Here is a 27,744-nt window from a genome sequence, read left to right on the forward strand (position 1 = left end):
TGTCATCTATACATCTTATTCAGTAAAATGTCTCATCTTGTCTTTTGTCCAAGTTCTAATTGGATTGTTTGCTTTCTAACTGTTGAGTTTTGACAGTTTACATGTTCTAGATACTAGTACTTTGTCAGATATGTGATTGCAAATATTTTCTCTCAATCTGTATCTTGCCTTTTCAACCTCTTAATGGGGTCTTCCATAGAGCAAAAGTTTTCAAGTCTGATTTAGTCCAAGTTATCACTTTTTCTTTTTAAGGATCGTGTTCTTGGTGTCAAGTCTAAGAACTCTTTGCCTAGCCCTAGATCCTAAATATTTTTTCCTAAAAGTTTTATAGTTTTACATTTTACATTTAAGTCCATGATCCATTATGAGTTAATTTTCACATAAAGTGTGAAACTTAAGTCAAGGGTCGTATTTTGCTGATGGTGTCCAAATGCGCCAGCATCATTTGTTGAAAAGGCTAGCTTTCCTTCCTTGTATTGCTTTAACATCTTTGTGGAAAATCAGTTGAACACATTACATGGATCTATTTCTAAGTTCCCTGTTCTGCTCCATTGATCTGCTCCACCAATACCACACAGTCTTGATTACTGTACCGCTATAGTAAAGCTTGAAATCAAAAGACTGATTCTTCCCACTTTATTCTGATCTCAGGGGAAAAGCATTCAGTTTTTAACCATTAAGTAAAATGTTAGCTGTAAGTTAGCATCTTGTAGATGCTCATTATCAAACTGAGGAAGCTCTCCTATATTCCTATCTTTCTGAGAGTTTTAATCATGAATGGATGTTGAATTTTGTCAAATGTTTGTCCTGCATCAATTGATATAATCATGTGATTTTTCTTCTTTAGTCTGTTAATATGATGGATTACATTGATTGATTTTCAAATATTGAAGCAGCCTTGCATCCCTGGACTAGACCCCTCTTGGTTATGGTATAGAGTTCTTTTTCTACATTGCTGAATTCTATTTGCTAATATTTCATTAAGGGTTTTTGTTTCTATATTCATAGGTTTGCTATGTCTTCTTGGTGGATTAACTCTTTTATTAGTATATAATGTCTCTCTTTCTGTCTCTGGTAATTTTCTTTGCCCTGAAATCTATTTTATCTGATACTAATATAGCCACTCCTGTTTTTATTTGATTAATCTTTGCACGATCTGGTTGATTCTCATTATTTGTGGATTCTATATTTGCTAATTCACCTACCTTCTTGTTTCATCTCTCAAGCTGTAAATAAATGTCCTTTTCACAGTCTATTTAGTGCCACATTTTTCTCATTATTGTGCTTTTTACTGGTGATTTCGCTGCTTAAAATGCTCTTAAGTATACCGCTGAAGTGCTGTCTAGTGTTCCTAAGTGCAAGAGAGCTGCGATGTGCCTCATGGAGAAAACGTGTGTTAGTTAAGCTTTGATCAGACATGAGTTCCAGTAATGTTGGCAGTGAGTTTAAAGTTTATGAATCAACAACATATACTCAATATGTCTTTAAAGTAAACACACAAAAAACAAAAATACATACTGACAAGTTGATGAAAACATGAACAGAGGCTCACAAGAACCTAACCCTATATTTCCTCTTAGGAGTGGCAGTTCAGTATTTGCTAATTCAGTGTTCATAGTGACTTTACAGAATATAAGTACCAGAAGTAATGAGTATTGACTATGCTTTTCCATCCTTTTATCTTCAACCTGCCTTTATTGGTAGATTTGAAGTAAGTTTCTTCTAGGTAGCATAGAGTTGGGCCATGCTTTTTTATTCACTCTGCCAATCACAAATGTTTAATTGGCGTACTTACACCATTTACATGTAATGTAATTACTTATATGTTAGAGCTTAAACCTGTCATTTTATTTTTTTGTTTTCTATTTTTCCTCTCTGTATTTTTTGTTTCTCTGGAGTTTTTTTCCCCTTGCTTGCCTGTGGGTTACTTGAATAATTTTTAGAATTCCATTTTGATTTATCTATAGTGGTATTCAGTATTATCTCTTTGCACAGCATTTTCAGTGTTTGCTGTATTTTTTTTTTTGGATTAAAAAATTTTATTTATTTATTTTAATTTTTATTTTTTTCAGATGTACATCATATTTCAAGTTCTGGATACATTACATCATGTTCACCACCCAAACACTAATTATAGTGCATCCCCTCACATGTGACCCTAATCACCCCTTTTGCCCTCCCCCCTCCCCCCTTCTCCAATGGTAACCACCAGTCCAATCACCAACGCTATGTGGGTTTTTTTTGTCGTTTTTATATTCTACTTATGAGTGAGATCATATGGTATTTGACTTTCTCCTTCTGACTTATTTCTCTCAGCACAATACCGTCAAGGTCCATCCATGTTGTCACAAATGGCTGGATTTCGTCATTTCTTATGGCTGGGTAGTAGTCCATCTTGTATAAATACCACATCTTCTTTACCCATTCGTCCCTTGATGGGCACCTAGGTTGCTTCCAAGTCTTGGCTATTGTGTATAATGCCGCAATGAACATAGGGTGCAAGTATCTTTATGCCTTTGTGTTTTCAAGTTCTTTGGATAAATACCCAGCAGTGGAATAGCTGGATCATATGGTAGATCTATCCTTAATTTTCTGAGGATACTCCAAACTGCTTTCCATAGTGGCTGCACCAGTTTGCACTGCCACCAGCAGTGAACAAGGGTTCCCTTCTCTCCACACCCTCTCCAACATTTGTTGTTTCCTGTCTTGTTAATTATAGCCATTCTGACCGGAGTGAGGTGATACCTCATTGCAGTTTTCATTTGCATTTCCCTGATAGCTAATGATGTTGAGCATCTTTTCATATGCCTGTTGGCCATCTGTATTTCTTCTTTGGAGAAATCTCTGTTCAGATCTTTTGCCCACTTTCTAATTGTATTGTTGGGTTTTTTGCTGTTGAGCTGTATGAGTTCTTTGTATATTTTGGATATTAACCCCATATCTGATATGTGGTTTGCAAATATCTTCTCCCAATTGTTAGGTTGTCTTTTCGTTTTGTTGATGGTTTCCTTTGCTGTGCAGAAACTTTTTAGTTTGATGTAGTCCCATTTGTTCATTTTTTCTTTTGTTTCCCTTGCCCGGTCAGACATGGGACTTGAAAATATGCTGCTCAGACCAATGTCATAGACTGTACTGCCTATGTTTTCTTCTAGAAGTCTCATGGTTTCGGGTCTTACATTCAAGTCTTTAATCCATTTTGAGTTGATTTTTGTGCATGGTGTAAGGGAATGGTCTACTTTCATTCGTTTGCATGTGGCTGTCCAGTTTTCCCAACACCGTTTATTGAGGAGACTCTCCTTTCTCCATCATATGCTCTTGGCTCCCTTGTCGAATATTAGCTGTCCATGAACGTGTGGGTTTACTTCTGGGCTCTCAATTTTGTTCCATTGATCTGTGTGTCTGTTTTTGTGCCAGTACCATGCTGTTTTGGTTGCTATGGCTTTGTACTATAATTTGAAATCGGGGAGTGTGATACCTCCAGCTTTGTTCTTTTTTCTCTGGAATCCTTTGGCTATTCGGGGTCTTTTGTTGCTCCATATAAATTTTAGGATTCTTTGTTCTATTTCTGTAAAAAATGTTGTTGGAACTTTGATAGGGATTGCGTTGAACTATAGATTGCTTTAGGAAGTATGGACATTTTAACAATGTTAATTCTTCCAATCCAAGTGCACAGAATGTCTTTCCATTTCTTTGTGTCGTCTTCGATTTATTTCAACAATGTTTTATAGTTTTCGGTGTACAGATCTTTCACCTCTTTCGTTAAGTTTATTCCTAGGTATTTTATTCTTTGTGTTGCAATTGTAAATGGGATTGTATTCTTAATTTCTCTTTCTGCTACTTCATTGTTAGTGTATAGAAATGCAACAGATTTTTGTACATTGATTTTGTATCCCGCAACTTGACTGTATTCCTTTATTATTTCTAAAAGTTTTTTAGTGGATTCCTTAGGGTTTTCTAGATATAAAATCATGTCATCTGCAAAGACTGACAGTTTCACTTCTTCTTTTCCAAAGTGGATCCCTTTTATTTCTTTTTCTTGCCTGATTGCTCTGGCTAGGACTTCCAATACTATGTTAAATAAGAGTGGTGACAGTGGGCATCCTTGTCTGGTTCCTCTTCTTAGGGGGATAGCTTTCAGTTTTTCTCCATTGAGGATGATATTTGCTGTGGGTTTGTCATATATGCCCTTTATTATGTTGAGGTATTTTCCTTCTATACCCAATTTATTTAGAGTTTTTATCATAAATGGATGCTGTATCTTGTCAAATGCTTTCTGTGCATCTATTGAGAAGATCATGTGATTTTTATTCTTCATTTTGTTAATGTGGTGTATCATGTTGATAGATTTGCGGATGTTGAACCATCCCTGCATCCCGAAAATGAAACCCACTTGATCATGATGTATGATCTTTTTAATGTATTGTTGTATTCGGTTTGCTAGTATTTTGTTGAGGATTTTTGCATCGATGTTCATCAGTGATATTGGCCTGTAATTTTCTTTTTTTGTGTTGTCCTTGTCTGGTTTTGGTACCAGGAAAACGTTGGCTTCGTAGAAGGAGTTAGGAAGCCTCCCCTCCTCTTCAATTTTTTGGAAGTGTTTGAGAAGGACAGATATTAAGTCTTCTTTGAATGTTTGGTAGAATTCACCAGGGAAGCCATCTGGTCCTGGACTTTTATTTTTTGGGAGGTTTTTAATTGCTGTTTCGATCTCCTTACTCGTGATCGGTCTATTCAAATTTTCTACATCTTCTTGGTCCAGTTTTGGAAGGTTGTATGTTTCTAAGAATTTATCCATTTCTTCTAGATTATCCAATTTGTTGGCGTATAGCTTTTCATAGTATTCTCTTATCTTTTGTATTTCTGAGGTGTCCGTTGTAATCTCTCCTCTTTTGTTTCTGATTTTATTTATTTGAGCCTTCTCTCTTTTTTTCTTGGTGAGTCTAGATAAAGGTTTGTCAACTTTGTTTATCTTTTTGAAGAACCAGCTCTTGGTTTCATTAATTTTTTCTATTTTTTTTTTTAGTCTCTATTTCGTTTATTTCTGCTCTGATTTTTATTATTTCCTTCCTTCTGCTGATTTTGGGCTTTGTTTGTTGTTCTTTTTACAGTACCTTTAGGTGCACTTTTAGATTGTCTATTTGGTATTTTTCTTCTTTGTTGAGGTAGGCCTGAATTGCTGTAAACTTTCCTCTTAGAACCGCTTTTGCTGTATCCCACAGATTTTGGCATGTCGTGTTTTCATTTTCATTTGTCTCCAGGGATTTTTTTATTTCTTCTTTGATTTCTTCCTTGACCCAATCATTGTTCAGTAGCATTTTGTTCAATCTCCACATTTTTGTGGCTTTTCTGGTTTTCTTTCTGCAGTTGATTTCCAGTTTCATACCTTTGTGGTCAGAAAAGATGCATGGTATTATTTCGATCTTCTTAAATTTATTGAGACTTGTTTTGTAATCAATCCTGGAGAATGTGATCAATCCTGGAGAATGTTCCATGGGCATTTGAAAAGAATGTGTATTCTGTGGTTTTTGGATGGGATGTTCTGTATATATCTACTAAGTCCATCTGGTCTAATGTGTCCTTTAAGGCGAGTGTTTCCTTATTGATCTTCTGTTTGGATGATCTATCCATTGGTGTAAGTGGAGTGTTAAAGTCCCCTACTATTATTGTGTCACTGTCTATTTCTCCTCTTATGTCTGTTAATAACTGCTTTAAATATTTAGGTGCTCCTATGTTGGGTGCGTAGATATTTACAAGTGTTATATTTTCTTGTTGGATTGTTCCCTTTATCATTATGTAGTGCCCGTCTTTGTCCTTATTACAGTTTTTAATTTAAAATCTATTTTGTCTGATATAAGTATTGCTACCCCCGCTTTCTTTTCTTTGCCATTTGCATGGAATATCTTTTTCCATTCTTTCACTTTCAGTTTGTGAGTGTCTGTAGGTCTGAAGTGTGTCTCTTGTATGCAGCATATACATGGATCTTGTTTTTTTATCCAGTTGGCCACCCTAGGGCATTTGATTGGAGCATTTAATCCATTGACATTTAAAGTAGCTATTGATAAATATGTATTTATTGCCATTTTGTCACTTTTTCTTTTTTTTGGGTGTTTTAGTAGTTCTTCTCAGTTCCTTTCTTTTTCTCTTGCTCTCTTCACTTGTGGTTTGATGGCTATCTTTAGTAATATGTTTGATTTCTTTTGTCTTACTTTTTTTCCTGCTTGTTATAGGTTTCTGGTTTGTGGTTACCATGAGGATCCTATTTAATATACTATGCATATAACAGTCTATATTGAGTAGATAGACTCTTTAGCTTGACCTCTTTCTAAAAGCTCTACTTTTTCACTCCCCTCCTCCCACATTATATGTTTTTCACATCATATATAGTCTTTTGTTTAGTGTGTGTGTATCCATTACCCTCTTGTCATTGAAATAGGTAATTTTAGTACATTTGTCTTTTAACCTTCATATTACCTTCACAGGTAGTTGATCTGCTGCCTTTACTATACTTTTACCTTAATACTTTGTAAGTATTATATTACTTATATAACTCAGAGTTTGCAGATGTCATCACTTTATCAGTTTGAGTGAAGTATAGAAAACTTCCTCCTATCACGTTCCTTTATCCTTCCATGTTTATTGTCTAATTTTCCTAAATATTTTCTCTAAGTATATTTAGAATCACACTTAGAGAGTGTTCTAATTTTCATCTCAACCATCAAACACAATTAAGAAAACTCAAGAGGAAAAGGAAAGCCAATTGTATTTACCAATGAATTTTCTTACCAATGTATTTCCTTCCAAATGTTCCAAGATTCTTTCTTTTATCATTCTCTTTCTGTTCAAAGAACTTCTTTTAGCCATTCTTTTAGGGCAAGTCTGCTTAACGTTGTTCTATTTTATCTCAGAATGTTTTGATTTCCCCTTTATTCTTGAAGGCTATCTTTGCTGGATATAAGACTCTGAGTCGACAGTTATTTTCTTTCAGCACCTAAAAAATACTGTGCCTTCATCTTCTGGTCTCCATGGTTTCTGCTGAGAAAGCCACTCTCATTCTAATTCTTTTCTCCCCATAGGTAAGGTGTCATTTTCCTCTGGCTTCTTTCAAGACTTTTTTCTTTGTCTTTAGTTTTGAGAACCTTAGTTATATGTGTTGGCAGAGATCTCTTTGGGTTTATCCTGTTAAGAGTTTGCTTAACTTCTTGAATCTCTAGGTTGACTTCTCTTATCAGATTTGAGAATTTTCCAGCCATTATTTCTTTGAGGGTTTTTTCAACCCTGATCTCTTTCTCCTCTCCTTCTGAAACGCTGACGACATGAATGTAAGATCTTTTCTTATACTACCACACTTCCTGAGATTCTGTTCTTTTTTTTCCTATTTTTTCTTTTTTGGTCAGATTGGACAATTTTTATTGCTCTATCATCCAGTTCACTGATTCATTCTTCTGTCCTCTCCATTCTGTTATTGAGTCCATTCACTGAGATTGTTATTTTGCTTATAGTACTTTTCAGTTATAAAATTTCCATTGAATTCTTCTTATATCTTCTATTTCTTTGCTGAGACTTTCTACTTCTTTTCTGAGGTTTCCATCTTTTCATTTGTTTCAAGCATGTTTGTAATTGCTTGTTAAAGCATTTTTATCTGGCTGCTTTAAAGTCTTTGTCAGATAATTCTAAAATCTCTGTCATCTTGATGTTGACATCTATTGACTGCCTTCCTTCATTTAGTTAAGATTTCTCCAGTTCTTTTGTTATGACAAGTAATTTTCAATTGAAACACAGACATTATTATATTATGTTATGAGACTCAGGGCCCTATTAAACCTTCTATTTTAGCTGATTTTCTCTGACACCACTGCAGTAGGAGAAGGGGGCGGAAGCACTGTCTCATCACTGCCAGTAGAGGTAGCAGTCCAGGTTCCCGACTTGGCCCCCACTGACACTCAAGGAGGCATCTCCTTATAATTTCTTAATGAGGGTATGAGTTCCAGATCGCCTACATGGTCTCCACTGACACTGTAGTGTGATTTTCTCATTACTGCTGGCAATGGGGAAAATCCTGACTCTCTACCATATCTCCTCTGATACAGGGAAGGGGAGGGATGCATTATTGCCAATTGGGCTGCAAATCCAAGCTCCCCACATGGTCTCTGCTGACTCCACAGGTGGGGTTGGAGGTGAGAGGCTCATTAATAGCTGGTAAGTATGAAAGTCCTGGCTCCCAACTCGGTCTTCTCTGACATCACCCTGGCAGGGGTGTTGGGATACCTTGTTACAGTCTTGTGAGGGTATAAGTCTAAGCTACGCACTCAGTCTTTATTGGCATGGGTCACAGTGGGGCCACAGTTCTTTCTGTAATGTTTGACTGGATTAGAGTGGTTACTTTCTAAAAGTTTTCCACCCTGCTAGGCTATTCATTTCCTGGTCCTTTGGTTAGAGAAAGCAGGCTTTTACTGAGGCTTTTTTTGTGTGTGTGCTCACTGGCATTTCCAAGTTACCAGCTTCTTCAGCTCCAAGTCTGAGATATATGAGGCAAAAATAAAACCCAGGGAACTCAGGTTCCAAGGTCTCTAGCCGTTCTGCCTTCTTCTTTTCACCTTTCAGAGTCTTCTTATGTTAGATATATACGTATATACACTATGTATGTATATGGTATATATACTATGTCAAGGGTTTTTAGTTGTACTTAGTGGGATAAATTGGAAAAAGTGCATCTACTCCATCTTCCCAGAAGCAGAAACACTTTGGCATGCTAATTTTAACAACATACTGTATAAAGTACAAAATTTTCACAAAGTAAACAGAAGTGTCAATGCTACCTTCCTACATGCTTCATTTTTTTCCTGAATGTTATCTCCTCTATGAATTCTTTCCTGAACTATGCAAGTCAGAATGAATTACTCCTTTCTTTGTGTGTCCACAGCATATCATTTACTTTTCTCTAATGCCTTGTAATCATCCAATGGTGTTATCATTGGTCACAGAAATAAAGCAAATTGAGGATAAGGACCATGTCAAGTTCATGTTTGGATTCTCAATGTCTCAATGCAGTGTATGAGGGTTCCCTTCTCTCCATATCATCTCCAGTACTTGTTGTTTCCTGTCTTGTCAGTTATACCCATTCTGACCGGAGTGAAGTGACATCTCATTGTAGTTTTGATTTGCATTTCCCTGATAGCTAATGATGTTGAACATTTTTTCATATGCCTGTTGGCCATGCATATATCTCCTTTGGCGAAATCTCTGTTCAGATCTTTTGCCCATTTTTTAATTGGGTTGTTGTTTTTTTTGTTGTTGAGCTCCATATTTTCAAGGACCATGTCTCACCGGGCAAGGGAAACAAAATAAAAATGAACAAATGGGACTATATCTAACTAAAAAGCTCCTGCACAGCAAAGGAAACCACCAACAAAACTCATACACCCCTATGTTCACCGTAGCATTATTCACAATAGCCAAGACTTGGAAGCAACCTAGGTGCCCATCAAGGGACAAATGGATAAAGAAAATGTGGTATATATACATAATGGAATACTACTCAGCCATAAGAAATGATGAAATCCAGCCATTTGTGACAACATGGATGGACCTTGAAGGTATTATGCTAAGTGAAATAAGTCAGAGGGAGAAAGTCAAATACTACATGATCTTACTCATAAGTAGAAGACAAAAACAACAATAAACACACACATAGGAATAGAGATTGGATTGGTGGTCACCATAGGGGAAGGGGGAATAGGGCAGGGCAAAAAGGGTGATTAGGCTCACGTGCGAGGTGATGGACTATAATTAGTTTTTGGTTGGTGAACATGATGTAATCTACACAGAATTCGAAATATATTATGATGTACATCTGAAAGCTATATAATGTTATAATCCAATGTTACTGCAATTAAAAAAAAAAGATTTAGTTGACAGCGAGGAGAGCAAAGAGAAGGGCATTTCAGATTTGGAACAGTATAGAACGATACAAAGAGAGAAACAAACTTGGCCTAAGTGTGGGGACAGAGAGGAATTCATTTAGAAAGAGGAAATAAGGTTGAAAATTAGAGTTTGAAAAAAACTTAGGATTCATACAGCACAGAATGAGAAAGAAATCACCATCATCTGAACTACATTACAGTTTACAAAGATTTTTCAAACATGAGTTTTCTCATTTAAACCACCAAATATCTTTGATGAAACCCAGAGGAGGAACGTGAAGTGACTCAAATCTAGATCTTCACACATTTGCCCTTGTGCTATGTACCCGCCGTTTTCTCTCTGTAATATTCAGATAATGGGTTTTTTTAGGAAGAGGGGGGTAATTCTTCCCCACAGAGAAAAATCTGACAATATTAAGAAAGATAGACTAAAAAGAAGAGACTAGAAAGGTGATGAAGATCCTAACTAGAAAGGTAGCAGCAAATATGGGTAAGCAAGGAGTAAATCTAGGAGATATTTCAGAAGAAGATAGATGACTTCATAGAGGGGGAAGGAACAGAGTCAAAGATGAAGGTAAGGTGTCCACTGAAGGCCATGAGGAAAACACTAGTACCTAGTCAAGAGAATCAGAAAACATAAATGAGTTTACTTTTGGACACTCAGTTTCAGAAACTCTATAGGCTTGTAGAATTGCAGGACAAAAGAAAGGCGTCAAGCCAGGGAGTAGTGCATGTTGTGCAATGAGGGCTGTTAAAATAAAAAGGCCCAGAACCACATTTGAACTGCCACCTGGTCAGCTCAACCATGATGGCCACAGGTACCCTGTAATAGACTATGGTAGCTATAGTTTTTGGCTTCCCAGCATAAGTTCCCAATTTCTGCTTTCTTTATCTTTAAGATCATCCTCCCTGATCCCCACACTCTGGTCTACACCGGGAGTCAATCATAGTACTGTTCCTTACCCCATACTCCACACCCACACTACAGAGACAAGATGACCAAAGCAAGGCCAATCAGAATCTTCCCTGACTTTGATATATGGTGTATTAACTATTTTCTTATTTTCTGTTTTCTTGATGCTCTGGCATGTGGGGCCTCACTGACCAAGAGGAACTGCCCTTCCTAGGGTTCACTAATTCCAAGACTCCCCTATGAACATTCCTTTCACATGCAAACCAACCAATCTAGAGCCCATATCTTCCAACCACGTCTATTATCTAACTCTCACATGCCAAGCCAATATTCCCTGCCCTAATCAATCCAGGGCCAAGTACCAGACAACTTGGGATAGACCACACACCTCAGAGCCTGCTGAAATTATTCACACCAGTCAACCCTAAACCTGCTTACTTGCCTCACCCATTCCTTCTTGACAAAACCACAATAAAGACTTTGGCCCACACTTTCCCCTCACTGTTTCTGCCTCCTAACTGACCCTGGTGCTTCCCATGTAGCCCTGCATGGCATGGCACACTCCTCCTATTTGGAACCATGAGTAACAAACTATCTTTTCAACGGCAATCATTTCCTGATCTGTTGGCCTCACTATACCTGAATAATAATGAAACATATTTTAAAACATATGGATGTTGCAAATAAAAGTTATTTCCATTGGGATTGTTAGGATGCGAATCTGGAGCTTTAGGCACCTATTTTGCCTACTGTATACTGAGAACCAGCCTGCAGAATGAAACCAAGCAGGACAAGCTGAGTCAAGAGATAGAGACAAGACGGATAGAGATGGGCACATATCATATCACTTGAGCCCTGGATCCAGCCATGCCTAAAGCCAACCGTATCTCTGAACTTTCCAGTTATGAAAATTAACAGATTCCTTCTTTTGGTTTAATATCATTTTAGTTGAATTGCTTTCACTTACAACCAAATGTTCTGATTCAATATCTCCAAATTCATCATCTTCCCCAATATCTTCTCTAACTCGAACAGAGATTCCACTTATGAAACCATAATTGTCCCTATCATCCAGGCTCAAAAGTACAAAAATCACCTATTCATTCTCCCACATAGTCAATTAGCTACTAAATATCATCATTCTATCCTCCTACATCTCTTCCTTCTGTCCCTAGCAATAAAATTTTTACCACTTTAATTCAGGTCTTCTTTATTTCTCTCACTTAGCAATAGTATCATACATAACTCATCTCAACCATCACCTTCTCTCTGAAACCTTTTCTTATCAGCCCTGGCCAAGTCAATCCCTTCCTTATAAAAGGGAAATCAGAGAGCTCTTGCACTCTCTTTTTCTCCATGTGAGGATACGAGAAGATGGCAGTCTGCAACCCAGAAGAGGGTTCTCATCAGAATCCAACCATGCTGGCACCCTGATCTCAGACTTCTAGCCTTCAGAACTATAAGAAATAAATTTCTGTTCTTCATAAGCCACTCAGGCTATGGCATCTTGTTATAGCAGCCTGAACTGACTAAGCCACTTCCTCACCTCCAGTCTGTCTGTGCTTCTATCCTCAACTCACCATTTCAGGTTAATCTTGGCTCAGGACCTTACTTGGTGGTTGATGATATAATATTGCCTTCATTAGTACCCTAGATGCCTTGCTTTTCCTCCTCACCTACTTGCCTATTCCTCAAAACTAATTTTGAATTTTCTCCATGCTTGCATCAGGGTGCATAATACCACCATCAATATTTACATAACCATGCCAAATGTCTCCACTATCAACTAAGGCTCTCAGCTGGGTCTTCTGCATTGCTCGGCAACCCTTATATTTATCTTCAGCTGACTCTATCAAATTCCCCGTAGCAGCTGCTACAAAGTTTTTCCACTCTCCTTAAGCCCCAAATTCCACCCCTATTCCCCTCATGCTCAGTAAAAGTTCCCCTCATCTATACAACTGAGGAGATAATAATATGACCATGAGATGCCTTGGCTTTCACCATCCTCACCTCAAAACTTTTCTATCCTTTATCTATACAGTCCTTCTCAGCTCATGTCTCAGTGAAAGAATTACCCACCCTCCTTTCCAAAGCAAAATTCTCTCTATATATTGTAGCAATTATCTTATTTTTCTCCCTCTCTTCCTGGGCTCCTTCCCCTCACCACACAGAAATGCTTAAATCTCCTCTGTCCAAAAAGTGATTAATATTTCATAATTAGCTAACATTTGGTGAGCATTTACAATGTGGCAAATGCTATTGTAAGCAGTTTACATGATTGTAAGTAGTTTTGATCATTTTATTTAATCCTGATAATAACCTTTGATCTTCTTCATACTATATTCCCTATTTTATGGATTAGGAAACTGGGGCCAGTAGAATTGGGAAATTTGCTCAAGATCACACAGCTTTCTACTTCCTTATACATTTGAACTTTTCCAAAGAATACCTAAATTTCTTTGATTCTTCTCCTTTATTTTCTTCGTGTCTTCCTCTATGTTTCTACATCATGTTGCAAAACCTTCACTGCTATACCAATCACAGGGACTTATAATTGAGCATTTCCATGTCTATCAACAAGGATAGGGACACACAATCACTACATACACATAAACACACAACATCACTATTAACACTCATTCAATATATATTTGTTGAAATGTTAAAACTAATTCAGTCCTTAAGAGAATTATTTTTAAAAAATATGAAAACTGCCCTTTTCTCTTTTTCTCAGTTCTATCACTTTTATAATATCTCAAGCACTAAGAGTTTAAGATGCACAAAAGAAACTAAGGCGCTAAGTAGGTTTCCTTGGTTTGAAAAGGGCTCACAGCATTTACTTTAAGATATTTTTCTTTAGTTACCTAACCTAAGCCCATGGTCTACAGCTTGGCACAGTCTCCACGGCTTTCAAAAAGAATTCTATGTGCACAAGGACAAGATCAGGTCTAGAAAAGAAGAGTATCAGCTGAAACTGCTCCCCCATCAGAAAGGCCAAGCTGACAACAGGTCAGCTGAGGAAATAAACATTTCTTCCATTGACAAGTATTTAATTGGACATTTTGAGAATCTAATGTCATGTATGCAGATGCAAATGTTTGAAGAGTTGTTTACAGTGCAGTTTGTGCCAGACAGCCTCCAATGCCAAGCCAGCACACAGCCTCCCATTATTCTGCTGGGCTCAGCTTCTAAAGATGTTTCAGGGCTTTCTGAACCTTGTAAATTTCCACATCCAAAAGCTCATCTGTGTTTTCAAAGCAGAATCCTTCTTCCCTTGTGAGTAGACATCAGTCCTTCCCCTGCCAATCTCTGTGACTGCCTGCCCTGGTTCAGAAAAGGCTTTGGCGAAATGATTTTAGAAGTGATTACTCCATTTCTAGAAAGTATAGGGTTGAAGTTTTAGTAGTTTTTGGAAAACTAACAAAAAGGAAATGCCAGACTCTAGATCCCTGCCCAGAAACTCGGTCTTAGCTGATGTAATCATTTCAAGAATTGTTTCTGTTATTCATTGACCCAAGAAAACGCAGCTTATTAGCTCAGCTAATAGACAAGTCCACCTTACCATGCCAGCTATAAGGAAGCAGTTCTTGACTAGGAGGATATACTACAAGTGGACACTGGGGAATCCATTCATCTTTAAGAATTGAACCATCCATACTCTGCCTTGAAAAATGCAATGCAAAAAAAGATGCCATTATCACAAATTGTTATGATGTCTTCACTGTATCCTCTTTCTATTATCAAATACCTTATTCAAGAGAAATTTGTAAAAGTTTAAAGTCCTAAACCAGAAATACACATTAAGAACATTGTTCATGTATCATGATAAAGATATTTTATTCAAAAATAAAAGTTCTGGGGCCAGCCCCATGGCCAAGTGGTTAAGTTTGCATGTTCCACTTCGGCAGCCCTGGGTTTCACTGGTTCAGATCCTGGGTGCGGACATGGCACCACTCATCAGGCCATGCTGAGATGGCGTCCCACATGCTACAACTAGAAGGACCCACAACTAAGATGTGCAACTACATACTGAGGGAACTTGGGGAGAAAAATCAGAAAAGAAAAAAATAAAAGAATAAAAGTTCTGCCACTCGTTTTAAGCTTTTTTTTTGTCTAATGGTCTCTACTGTGTAAAAAGTCATTAGAAAATTATCAGCATTTATTAATGAGTTCATTATTCATACTGAAAACATTGATTGATTACCTAGTATGCTCAGAGCAATAGCAACTGTTTCAGATATACAGAAATAAAGAATATGTCATCTTTGGTCTCAGGAAGCTAGTGAAAGAGGAAGGCAAATGCTTATCATACAAAACAAAAGGAAATAAATACTCAAGGGCTTATAATAAAGTAATAATAAAGGTTGTAGGATTACCGCAAGAGAGAACAAGGAAGAAACAATAGAGAAAATGTTATTCTAGCTCAGCTGGGCAGGATAGATGAATTTTCATAGTCATAGAGTGGAAAGGGTATATCCAATAAAAGAACAACCATGAGCAAAGACATAAACATTTATAATATGTTCCCCGGAAATGGTAACAAGCCTAGGAAGCCAGGGTATTATAAAGCTCTAGGGAGAAATTTAAACACACACACATGCATGCAACAAATATACTCCCAGTCCCATTTCAGACTTACTGACCCAGAACATACAACACTGGGTAGGACCCAGGAATCAGCATTTTTAAAATCTTCCCGGGTCATGATGTGATCTGATACACACATACAGACCGCATGGAGGGACGGAATAGGTGCCGTGGGCTGAAGTGCACCCTCCTCAGATGCATATGTTGAAGCCTGACCCCTAGCACCTCAGAATGTGACTATATTTGGAGACGGGACCTTTAAAGAGGTGATTCAGTTAAAACCAGGGCATGAGGGTGGGCCCTAATACAATCTTACTGGTGTCCTTCTAAGAAGAAGAAATTCGGACACACAGAGACACAAGGGGTGCACATGAAAAGAAAAAAGACTATGATGAAACAGTGAGAAGACAGCCATCTGCAAGCCAAGGAGAAGAGCCTCGGAAGAAACCAAATCTGCTGATACCTTGATCTTGGACTTCCACCCTCCAGAACTGTCAGAAAATAAAGTTCTGCTGTTTAAGCCACCTGGTATATGGGATTTTGTTATGGCAGCCCTAGGAAACTAACACAGTAAGTGAATGCACCAGGAATGCACCTAGACATATATTTTAATACGAGATCTTTAAGAACCTTAAATGGTATATTAGGAGTTTAGACTCTATTCTTCAGACAATTTCTCAAAACGTAAGTTTTTTAGAAGGGAATACAATTCAGCCTATGATCCAATTCTTGAGACAGTGTGGAGGATGAAGTGGTTTAAAAGATTCTGCCTGGCCAAGGGAAGAGACAATAATGGGGATGATCAGGGCAATGATAGAAAGGATGTGGTACGGGAGGGACAGAAAAATTCAGGAGCTATCATAGCTAGAAACAACAGGATTTGGGGACTTAGTAATTTTGGAGGATAAGGAAAAAGGCAGAGTTAAGGATAACTTCTCAGAGTTTGAGCCTGATTTGTACCCTATATTTCAGACACATCACATTACCTACTATCCCACAGATTAAGATGCCATTAACCAAAATAGAAAACATAGGAAGAGCATGTTTGAGAATGAAATTGATGAGTTGAAAACCAGAAAATAGAAATCAGAAAGAAGTCAAGTATAGAGATGAAGATCTCTTGAGTATAGAGGAGCTCCTTAAAGCCACAGGTAATGACAGCACTGCCCTCACTTCCCATTTCAGCTCCAACATCTAAGTGCTCAGAAGTCATCACTTCTGTCCTTACAACAACAAGTAAAATTGAACAAACTGAAAAGCAACAACTTTCCTTGGACCCAGCAGAGAACTGAGGGTGCAGAGCAAACTGCCACCCTAAAATCTGGAGAGGCAAGAAAATCCAGAGTCACAGCTCAGATCTGCTTACTCGGAGCAGAAAGTGCTGGAGCCATAAACTGGTAGGAATATATAATTGGTAATTTTGACAAATTGCTGGAGACTGAGTATGGCCTACCATGAGAGTGAGAAACCCCTAGGGCCACAGTCTTGGGGGGAGGGGACTTTCCAACAATTTTGTGTAATCACAAGATAACTATAACAAAGAGGCAAAGACAAGAGGGAAACTAAAGTACCAATGAATAATAATAATAATAATAGTGGTTAATATTGCCTGAGCACTTACCATGCAGCAGGCCTGTCCTAAATGTTTACATTTCTTAACTCTACAACAAATCTATAGGACAATACATTAGTTTTCTATCACTACTACAACAAATTACCACAAACTGGGTGGCTTAGACAAAATGAAGTTATTACACAGTCCTGTAGGTCAGAAGTCCAGTACTGAACTCACCAGGTAAAATCAGTATCGGCAGGGCTGCATTGCTTTCTGGAGGCTTTAGGGGAGGATCTTTGCCTTCTCCAGCTTCTAGTAGCCAACCACATTCTTGTCTCATGCCCTCTTTTCTCCATCTTCAAAGCTGGCAATATTGCATCTCTCTGGCCATCCTTTAATAGTCACGTCTCCCTAACTCTCTGACTCCTCTTCTGTCTCCCTCTTCCACTGTTAGTTGGGCCTACCCAGATATTCCAAGATAATCTCCCTACTTGAAGGTCAGAAAATTAGCAATCTTAATTTCATCTGCAACCTTAAATCTCCTTTGCCATGTAACCTAACATATTTATAGGTTCTAAGGATTAGGACATGGACATCTTCAGGGGAGGACATTATTCTGCCTACCACAAGCAGTTATAATTATTATCCCCACTTTACAGATGAATAAACTGAGGCATAGAGAGAATATGTAATTGGTCCATCGTCACACAGGGGTTGGTGGCAGAACTGAGATTTGAACCCAGGAAACTGGCTTCAAAGCCCATATTCTTAACCATCTACAAAGCCCATATTCTTAACCAACTACAGAGAACATAGCGTGCTGGTGAGTGATTAGTTTATGTGGTAAACCTTGAAATTTGAACTGAGTAGGTAGCAAAATGGAGGCAGAATCGTGCTGACTTCCATGATTTGCCCTCTGCTTCTCCCCACAAAATGGGGTTTGTGATCCTCCATTCGTTCTCTAGTCTGCCTATGGCCCCAGATTTTCTGTAAGCTTTAGCTCAGAAAAGCTAATGAAAAGAAAAACCCTGTAAAAGAACAGCCAGGGGGCCGGCCCAGTGGCACAGCAGTTAGGTGCGCACGTTCTGCTTCGGCGGCCTGGGGTTCACCAGCTCGGATCCCGGGGGCAGACATGGCACTGCTTATCAAGCCATGCTGTGGTAGACGTCCCACATATAAAGTAGAGGAAGATGGGCACGGACGTCAGCTCAGGGCCAGTCTTCCTCAGCAAAAAAAGAGGAGGATTGGCAGCAGTTAGCTCAGGGCTAATCTTCCTCAAAACACAAAAAAAGAACAGCCAGGTGTTTCAGACAGTAAATTTTGCAATACAACACACATGGCATTAATGATTTGGAACACTTAATCAAATGTAACAAATGCATCTTCAGATTAGTCATGGATAACATAGATCCAACGTATTTTGATAATGGTAAAAGAATCTCAAAATGATGGTCTGGGCACCAAAAGGACATACATACATGAAGGTGAAAGATGAATTATATGAGCGGCTTGAGAACATCATGAAAAAGAGGATGTTTTCTTTTTATTATTTCAACCTATTACAAAGGTAATTGAAAACATGGGCTAAACCAGAGGACTAAGGCACGAGGCCAGCAGGACTCTGGAACTCACTGAAGTCTTCATTTACTTTTACAATCTTTCATAAGTGTTCCAAAGAAATGAATATTCTGCAAATAGGTTATACATACATATATATATACATCACACACATATATATTCATATATAATGTAAATAATTATATTATTTTATTAATATTAAATATACCATATTATTGAAACTTTCTATATCCCTTCTCACCCTGACGAATTGTATTTTTCAACCTCATTAGTTATATTATTCAAATCCTACCATTCATCTTTTGTATATGACTATCTGGCTTTTGTCTAACTGATTTGTGATGTAAACAACAGATCTTAAGGTCTCTTACAATTTGTTTTGGTCATTTTCTCACACTTCTAACCATTTCCTTTATATATTTTGAGGTTAATATTTTTAATTGCTTGGTCCATAAAACGTCACAACTATTCTGTCTTCCTTCTAGATTTTATCTTTTATCAACACAAAATAACTCTAGCCCCAGTATAATGCTCTTTGCTTTGAATTAGACTTGGTTTCACCTTAGTGATGATATGGAACTCAAGGTCCATAAGAGTTTCTGGTTTCCCTACTCTGGCCCACTATGTTGGTGGAGTTACATTCATAACTATCTTTTGTGGGTCCTACCATGAGGCTGGGGGCAGTGCCAGTGCTGGGCTTGTCTCTCCATTTCCCAGATGAGCTTCACCCCACCCAATGTCCTACCTGTAGGTGCTTTGTAAGCAGTAAAGGTAGCTACATGGATTTAACTGCAAATGATTATGTTCAATAGGTTTTAAATGGTCTCTAATGATTAGGGGATCCAGCTCCAGATCCCCATCTTCATGTTTAATACTCAAGTTAGAAAAATCTTCACATATAAATAATATAATCATTGTAGATGTAGCTTACTACAAACCCCATATTTGAAAGTCTAGATTTATCCACATATTAAGGAGTGATTAATTGGTCACTTTATCAAGAGGTTATATGCATCATAGGAGATTTAATTGCAAGATTGTTTTATGTTGTAGACTCTCCTATTGCATCGAAAGTGGTGTTTGATTTCCACAGATACTCTATACAATTGTATATAATATAGATTTATATTAATGATTTTATTAATGATTTATATTAATGATATTTATTATAGATTTATATTAAATTAATATAATTAATTTATATTAATGTAAATTTATATACAATCTATACTCTAAACTAATTGTTCACTTTATCAAGAGGTTATATGCATCATAGGAGATTTAATTGCAAGATTGTTTTACGTTGTAGACTCTCCTATTGCATCGAAAGTGGTGTTTGATTTCCACAGATACTCTATACAACCCTTCCTGACAATCATGACCATATTGCATGCAGCAGAGGTGGTGCTAAGGATCCTTTCCATCACTGCCTCTGCCTCCAAAGATCTTGGCTTTGTTGGCCTTCAAATATCATCTGCATTACTTTTACCTTTCCATGATATGACATGGTAGGGGGTGGAAGGGATACAACGTAAAAGACCAGGGTTCCAGGCAAAGCAAGGCTCTGATACAATGCACAGAGCAGTGGACTGAAAGTCAGAAAGCTTGGAGTTCTTGCCAGCCATGGGATCTGAGGCAAACTCAGCCTCCTTAACACACAGATTTTTAGTTTATACAAGAAAGATAATAGTGCCTGGCTGCACCTACTTCTGAGAGTTCATGTACCAATCAAATGTAAAAATTATTTTTAAATATAAGGTGTTATGCTAATATATTCTTTTTTTCCAAGCTAGTCTAACGCCACAACACTAAGAGAACACTGCATCAGTCTTTTTCTTTGTTAGCAACTATTTGTCATAGAATTCACTAAATGTTCTGAAAATTTCTCCTAATCATTATCCTTTTCATTTTATCTTACTCCACCTCTGTTATTCCTCCCTTACTTCAAAGTCTCCCAACACTTTCTCTGCAAAACGAGATCAAATCCTCTGCCTGGCACTTCTGACAATCTCCTATTTGTCTCTTCTGGACAAGTTGAATTAGATGAGAAATCAAAGGTGATAGTCTTACTTTTAAAGAAGTACAGTTATTTGGAAGAGCCAGCTCAAATTTCTTCTCTGTATTCCGAATCTGCCTATATTTGTATCTTTAGCAATCAGTCTTCTCTGCTACACTTCTGCCATTTGTTTATCTTTGTTCCTTTGAACCACTCCTGTCTGTGTTGCTCTATTTTGCTTTCTCTTTGTGGCTAACAATAACCCCTCATTGTTTGAGACTCCAACGTTTTCTCCATCACTTGAACTCACATAGGAAATGGAGTTCTAAGAAACTCACCTGAAATATGATGCAATGGTCATTAGTCAAGTCTAATGTGGTTTTTTTTCCTTCCTTTTAAGTGATTTATTGAATGATTTGTCTTTTTAGAATGAGGACTTGTAACATTTGGCAGTTCTCCTCTGTGTGATGTCACAGTATAGCTACAGCCAAGGCTGTATCCTGGGGTCTCACCTGGATGCTCCACAGTTATCTCTACTCACTGCCTTTCTCCCAAAACCTGTTTCTCATATTTATTATCCTTGCTAGCGGCATCTCTATTCATTCAGTCAAGAAATTCCAAAACCTCAGAGTTATTTTCAACCTTATTTCCCATATCCAGCTACTCATTAAATCCTGCCCTCTATCTCTCAAATCTATGTTAGTTTAGACCCTTATCCTATTTCATTTGGACTATAGCAACAGCGTCCTCACTTTCTTCTGGCCTCCTGGCTTTTTCCTCTCCAGTTCCTCCAAAACATTATTGCCAAAGCTATTGTCTGAAGAAAACTCCATCATAGCCTTCCTCTGCTTAAAAATTCAGCTTAATAAAACTCTAAAAGAGATTATCTAGGCTGTGTAAAAGTCTAAATAACATGGCATTCAAGGACCTTCTCTCTCTGGTCCCAACCTCACAAGACCTCTCTACTACAGCCACACTGAACCCATCTCTCCCAGGGAGGGCCATGCTCAGACTCGCCTCCTTTTCTCTGCCCAGGTAGTTCTCTCTGCTCAGAATGCTCTTCTCCCTCCTCTTGGCCTTTATTTAGGCTTCAAAATCCAGTTCAAAATTCACCTGCTCTGTGAAGTCTTCCTAAGCTCTAACCTCCAAGCTCTTCCTCACTTTCCCAGGTGAATGAGGGGCCACTACTTCCACATCACCCTGCGGGGCAATTATTTGTGGATAAGTCACTTTCCTACTTAAACTCAGGATCTTATTCATCTTTATCTGGAACATAGTATGTACTCAATAAATGGTTACTGAAATTAGTACGTGCTGAATAAAATAATAACTAAAGAAAAATTCCAGAGACCTAGAAGCACACTACCAGTCCTCCTTCTTTGCTGCATTAAACAAACAGGGCACAGGAATAAAGAGAAAGAACTAATAATCTGACTGTAGCAAACACAGGAATGGGTTGTTTGTTTTTAAAAGCTAAGTGGTTTAGGGAGGGTAGGGGGAGACTAAAGTACATTTTAAAGCTCTAGCTCCAGGGCAAGTAATAAAAATTGTTGCTTTAATGTTTTTTTCATAACATTGTGAGCAATGGGAAGATCTATTCTATCATACCAGCCTTCAGGGCAGAAAGTTTCAGCCTCCTGAGCTAAATCAAACTGGCACCAGCTCTCAGTTTTTCAGGGTTGCAATTGGTCTCAGCCTTCCATAAGGCTGAATTTAACTGACAAGATAAAAAATAATTTCCCACGTATTTTATGGGCCTCTCTTCCTCTTTTGCTCTCGTCAATTAATTATAAGAGTCCTGGAAACTCATCTTGCATTCTTGTTCCTGGATTACAGGGATGTAGGTACTGTACTTTTTCTGAATTAGGAATTGTTGTTCTTACAAAGGAAGCTGAGAAGCAGAGCCTTACTAAGGAGACAAAGCTAGCCCAAGAAACAACATAGCTTGGTACTCTTAGTTCAAAGCCCTTAAGTGCCACTCACTGATGACAGCTCTTGATGTCACCCATTTGATACTCCCTAAATTAAGCCTGAATGCATTTAAAATTAGGATGCATGTGCATCTAGGTCAAAGCATCAGAGTCTACCAGAGTCTCTGCAGTTCAGTCTTAAATCATTCAACCCCTGGGCTCCCATCCTAAACTCACTTACCCAGCACGCCCCAGAGTTTATACATATCCTGGAAAACACACAGAGACCTCATTCTCCAACATCACACACACTTACCTAGCAGGGACTGTCTGTTTCTGGGAGAAATCCTGCCTCCATCTGCCTGTGTTCTGAACACCTGACTTTCCCATTTTCCAAGCACTGTTCCTATTTAGGAAGGCTGAATAGGGATTACAATAGCACCCAGCTCTTAGGTTTACAGTAAAGATTAAGTGGGGCAATCCAAGTAAAAAGATTAAATGTAACAGTGCTTGGTACACTGTCAGTGCTCCATAAATATCAGCACTGTTACATCCCATACCTGAACGACACATGACCCTGTAACTGGCTCTTTGGGAAAAGAGTCAGAGAAAGTTGGTCTTTCACCAAGCACCACGTTTGGCTCCACTCCTCCCCATAGTCTTGAAATAACTGAGTAGGTAACATTAATTTTATTTTACTTAACACATTTGGGACTCTGTGTTTGTTAAATGTAGCATGCAAAAAATAGTTTAATATCTATGTAAAATGACTTTTTAAGTGCCTTTAAAAAAATCTCTAAGGTAATTCCAGCTCCAAAATGTTGTGATCTATGATAATTAATCTCAAATGCAGGAAAATTAATAGTGATACAATTCTCCAGCTATACTGGAAATATATGGCATTGTCAGGCTGAGTTGCATTGGAAACAAGTTAGACCCAGAACCAGGAGTTTGCAGTAATGCAGAAAAAAACTCCCCCTCCTACCGGCCCAGAGTCTATTGTTCTCATCTTGAGTTCCCAGGTCCTTTTGTAGCAGATGTGAAGAGCAAAAAGAATAAGCTGTAATTTGCAGAGAAGAAAATAGGGCCAGATTCTATAGAATCCCAAGCAGAGCGGCTGAAGTGAGCAGAACTCCAGGAAACCATCTGCAATTTCACCTTCTACTCCTGATAAAAAAGAATCCTAGAAGCCTAACTCAGGAAGGAGCCCCACCTAACCTCCCCCATCTTGGAGATTAAGAAACCCAGACCTAAAGAGATCAAGTGTCAAGTCCAAAGTCATCCAGCTGTTCTGAAACCTGGGCCTGGAAAACTAGAACTGATGCAGTGACCAATCGTATTACTGCAATCTCAACCTATGTAACTTCCAGAGTGTCCCCACACAGTGAATGTCTCTTTCCCTCTCTGGACTATAGTCAGCCTTCTTCCATCACCCACAAACCAGCCAGCACCTGCCTCAGGAAAACAAACAAGATTCTTCACAATCCTGAATTCAAGACAAATGTCTAGTCTTACCAAGTTACTAAAAGCAGAGGCATGTGGTTCTACCTTTACATTCATCTTTATCTTTCAGGAATACATTAAATAATATTATGGTGACATTACTTCTCCAAAAGTCCAAAACAAAAAACAAGCAAGAAAAAGCCTAGGAATATTTTGTTTTAAGCAACACATATACGAAAATCTACCTAAAATGGAAATACGAGGGGGTGCTTCTGGTGATTATTTTCTTTAAAAACAGAAATAAAACTCCTTTTAAGTAGCCACAATCAGAATGACTCCATTTACACGACTGCGACATTTAGACAGCTTTTTGGAAAACTATCGCAAGATAAGAGTTGTAAGCCTGCGTCTCCGCTGCCTCCACTGCGTATGTATTCATATGCATTCACGTATTCCTTCCTTCAGCACCACTTCCTATGTACTCATTCACTCATTCGGTTCTACTTCGTAGGTACTCGCTCATTCAGTTACTTACTGAGTACTTCTGAGTACCTGACAAGTCACACGGGGTCTCTGCCCTCATGGAACTTAGAGTCTGAGCCGAGCCGAGCCGCGCACACCAAAAGTGAAAGCACAAGATAAAAAGCGAAAAGAACCTCCAAGGAGCCCGGATAAAGCACCCCGGAGGCTCTGGGGAACTAGGAATTGGGTCCAGGTCGGGGGTGAGGGCAGCTCCTCGGCGGCTTGGAGCGGGGCCTCGGGAAGGAAAGATCGCGGCCCCGCCCGCGGCCACGCCGCAGCAGCCTCCTCCAGCCCGACGCCCAGGCTCGGCGTCCCCGTTTCTGCGCTCGGTGCCGCCCTTGCCACGGAAGCCGCAGGCGCCGCCCGTCTCGCGGTGGCCTCCCAGCCCCGTCCGCCGTCGCTCCCACGAATGAGCGACTCAGGAAGTCCCTCCCCGGCCTCAGCCCGCCCGGCCGCCCGGAGAGCCCGGGCCTGGGCCCAACCGCCCGCGGGCACGGCGGGGCCGGCGGCGAACGCACCTGCTCTGGCCGCTCGGGCGGCGGCGGTGACGCGGCGGTGCGCAGGGCCAGGCTCGCGGCCCAGCCTTCGAGCGGTGGCGGCCAACCCCCAGCGCGGCCGGGCCCCTTCGCGCCGCCTGGTGCCCGCGGCCCTGCCCTCTGCGCCGCGGGCGGAAAGGCGGGGCGCAGGGCCCGGGGTGCGGGGCGCTGGGCGGGAAGGCTGAGCGGCGCGGGGGGCCGGCGCCGCCTCCGGACGGCCCGGCGGCTCCTGAGCCTGCGGGTTCTGGCTCGCGTTAGAAGTCTGAGGGGCACACCCGGGGGCCCTGGCCCGCGGCCCTGCTTCTTTCCACGGGCCGCCGGGCTGGCCTGGGCTCTGGGCCGCACTGCGTTTGAGAAGCTGTCGCCTGAGATGGGGCGAAGGCCTTGGCAGCGGGGTCGTGTGCTTGAATGAGTGGCTGTGAGGTCGGGAAGGAAGGGGCTCTGCTTCTAAAAGGAAGCCGGGAAAGGTTCTGGGCTGTCTCTGAGCCCGGCCGAGGCTCTGGAAACTCGCGCTTCGTGAGCTCACAGGCAGCCCGCGAGTCAGCGCTCCTTACGCCGTTGTTTCCCATCCCGCCGCGCAGGGCCGTGGGAGGCCGCGACGACCCAAACCGGGACGGCGGGCAGAGTCGCTTCGTTTTCGTCCATGCATTAGTTACACGAGGGGGCCCAAGAAGAAGGGAGGCTCGTCTGGTTACCCGCAACAAGTCACAAGAGTTGCTGGTCACGAAGTGTGTGCTCACGTATTTTTAACGTTTTGTGTTTTGATAAGCTTGAATTCCCTTGTTTAACCACTCTTATCAAGTACAGTTATATTTGTGAGACACGGAGCAGTTCAGGTCTCTCCTTAACTAGAAAAAAAATCTTTTAATTAAAAAAGAAGAAAAGCTACACGCTTGCTGGAAAAAAAAAGGTGCAAAACGTGCAATGTCCGTTTACCTACATACACAAAACCCTCAGTTAAGAATCTCCCTAAACTTTTATTGATCCTGTTGCCCACCAAATAAAAAACTCTGAGACATTCAAGGTTCCTAGAAGTTTCTCACAGTGTGATCCTGGTCCCCCTTTCCAGGATCGTCTCTATGGTGCTATATCCAGCTGCACTGAATTACTTTTTTTTTCAAATGATCTGAGGTAAAGGACAAATTTTTATTATTCCAATCAGTCATGGACTATTATTTTTGCAAGTCACAATTAAAAACTTGCTAGAAAAAGTGAAAAAAAAGACATAAAAAACTACAAACCCCAGTGTTCATTACAAGTATACAAGTATATAATTACTGTCAGTTTGTTTTTGTTTTCTTTTGGTTTCTAAATGTTTACTCTCAGTTTCTTTCTTTATCTCATCATAGACCAGTAAAAGCAGTTCATAGATTGGCACTGATAACTATAATTTAATTGGCACTGGCTTGCTGTTCTTTAAATGTGTCAGATGCTTTTCAACTTCTGGGCCTTTTTTCATGTTATTCCTTTAGATCAAAGTTCTCACTCACGTCTCAACTCATAATGTAATAATAAAATAATAGCTTGACATTTATTGAGTGCTTTATGCTAAGACTTTACATGCATTAACTGTGTATTCTTATCAACTATGAGCTAGGTATTATTATTATTATTATTGTTATTATTATTCCTGCTTTACAGATGAAGACATTGAGGATTCAAGAGATCAAACCACACAACTAGTGAGGTACAAACTTGGCATTCTAAACTGAGCCGGCTTGATTCCAGAGTCTGTGCAGTCAACCAGGATGCTGGGACCTCCTCCAAAAGCCTGTGCATTTGCTTTCGAGTTTAAATGAATCACTCCTTACTTGTACCTCTGTCACAACATTTTTTTCCCATTGGTTTTCATTCTTATGTTTTCTATGCCAAGCTTTAAGCTTCCGAGTACAGTGACATTTGCGTATCTCTACAGCTCATAGTGCTGCTCTCTCCAACTGGAACATCCTTTCTGCCCTCAGCTCTGCTCATAATAACCACTGGAAACCAAGCTCATCCTCATCTTTGTGTTAACACTGTCTTTTGTGCTTACCTCATGTTATATTCTAATTATTTGTTTACGTCTGCATCCCCTCTTAGAACACAGGCCACTGCTACATTCAGTTATCTTACCAAAGAGGTTTTTACTTATTTAATTGAGCAAGGACTTCCATAACATTTATGATGTGCCAAGTACTGTTCTAAGAGCTTTACAATCTCATAAACTGCCCTATTAGGCAGGCATTATTTTTTTTTTTTTAAAGACTTTACTTTTTCCTTTTTCTCCCCAAAGCCGCCCGGTACATAGTTGTATATTCTTTGTTGTGGGTCCTTCTAGTTGTGGCATGTGGGACGCTGCCTCAGCGTGGTTTGATGAGCAGTGTCATGTCCGCGCCCAGGATTCGAACCAACGAAACACTGGGCCGCCTGCAGCGGAGCGCGCGAACTTAACCGCTCTACCACGGGGCGAGCCCCTAGGCAGGCATTATTTTATCACCATTTAACCCTTGAGGAAACTGAGGCACAGAGAAGTTACTAGTAAGGGGCAGAGTCAACATTCCAAGCCAGGCAGCCTGGCTCCAGAGCCTGTTTCTGAACCATTATGCTGTGCTGATTTTCCACCACAGTGTGTGTTCCTCCTGCTGAAAACACTTCGGTGACTTTCCACTGCTCTTAGGATAAAGGTGAAACTCCCTAGTAGGGCCTACAAAACTCTGTGTGGCCTTAGCTCTGCAGCTGCATCTCCCATCAAGCTTCCTGTCTCCCTCCTAGCCACACTTGTCTTCTTTCCTTTGTTCCTGGGAG

At 39.7% G+C, this 27,744-nt stretch overlaps 1 protein-coding gene across 1 annotated transcript in view; it reads right to left on the reverse strand.

Moving 5' to 3' along the window:
- The window catches only part of CPQ (carboxypeptidase Q), a 460,527-nt gene extending 435,328 nt beyond the window's left edge, over positions 1–25,199 (reverse strand). The window contains exon 1 of the mRNA XM_046642700.1: positions 24,943–25,199. The gene's annotated coding sequence lies outside the window, so the exon portion shown is untranslated. The remainder of the gene's footprint in view (positions 1–24,942) is intronic.
- Between the last annotated feature and the right edge of the window lie 2,545 nt (positions 25,200–27,744).

Source organism: Equus quagga, chromosome 16 (assembly GCF_021613505.1).
Source record: "Equus quagga isolate Etosha38 chromosome 16, UCLA_HA_Equagga_1.0, whole genome shotgun sequence".
In the NCBI taxonomy this organism is placed as follows: Eukaryota; Metazoa; Chordata; class Mammalia; order Perissodactyla; family Equidae; genus Equus; species Equus quagga.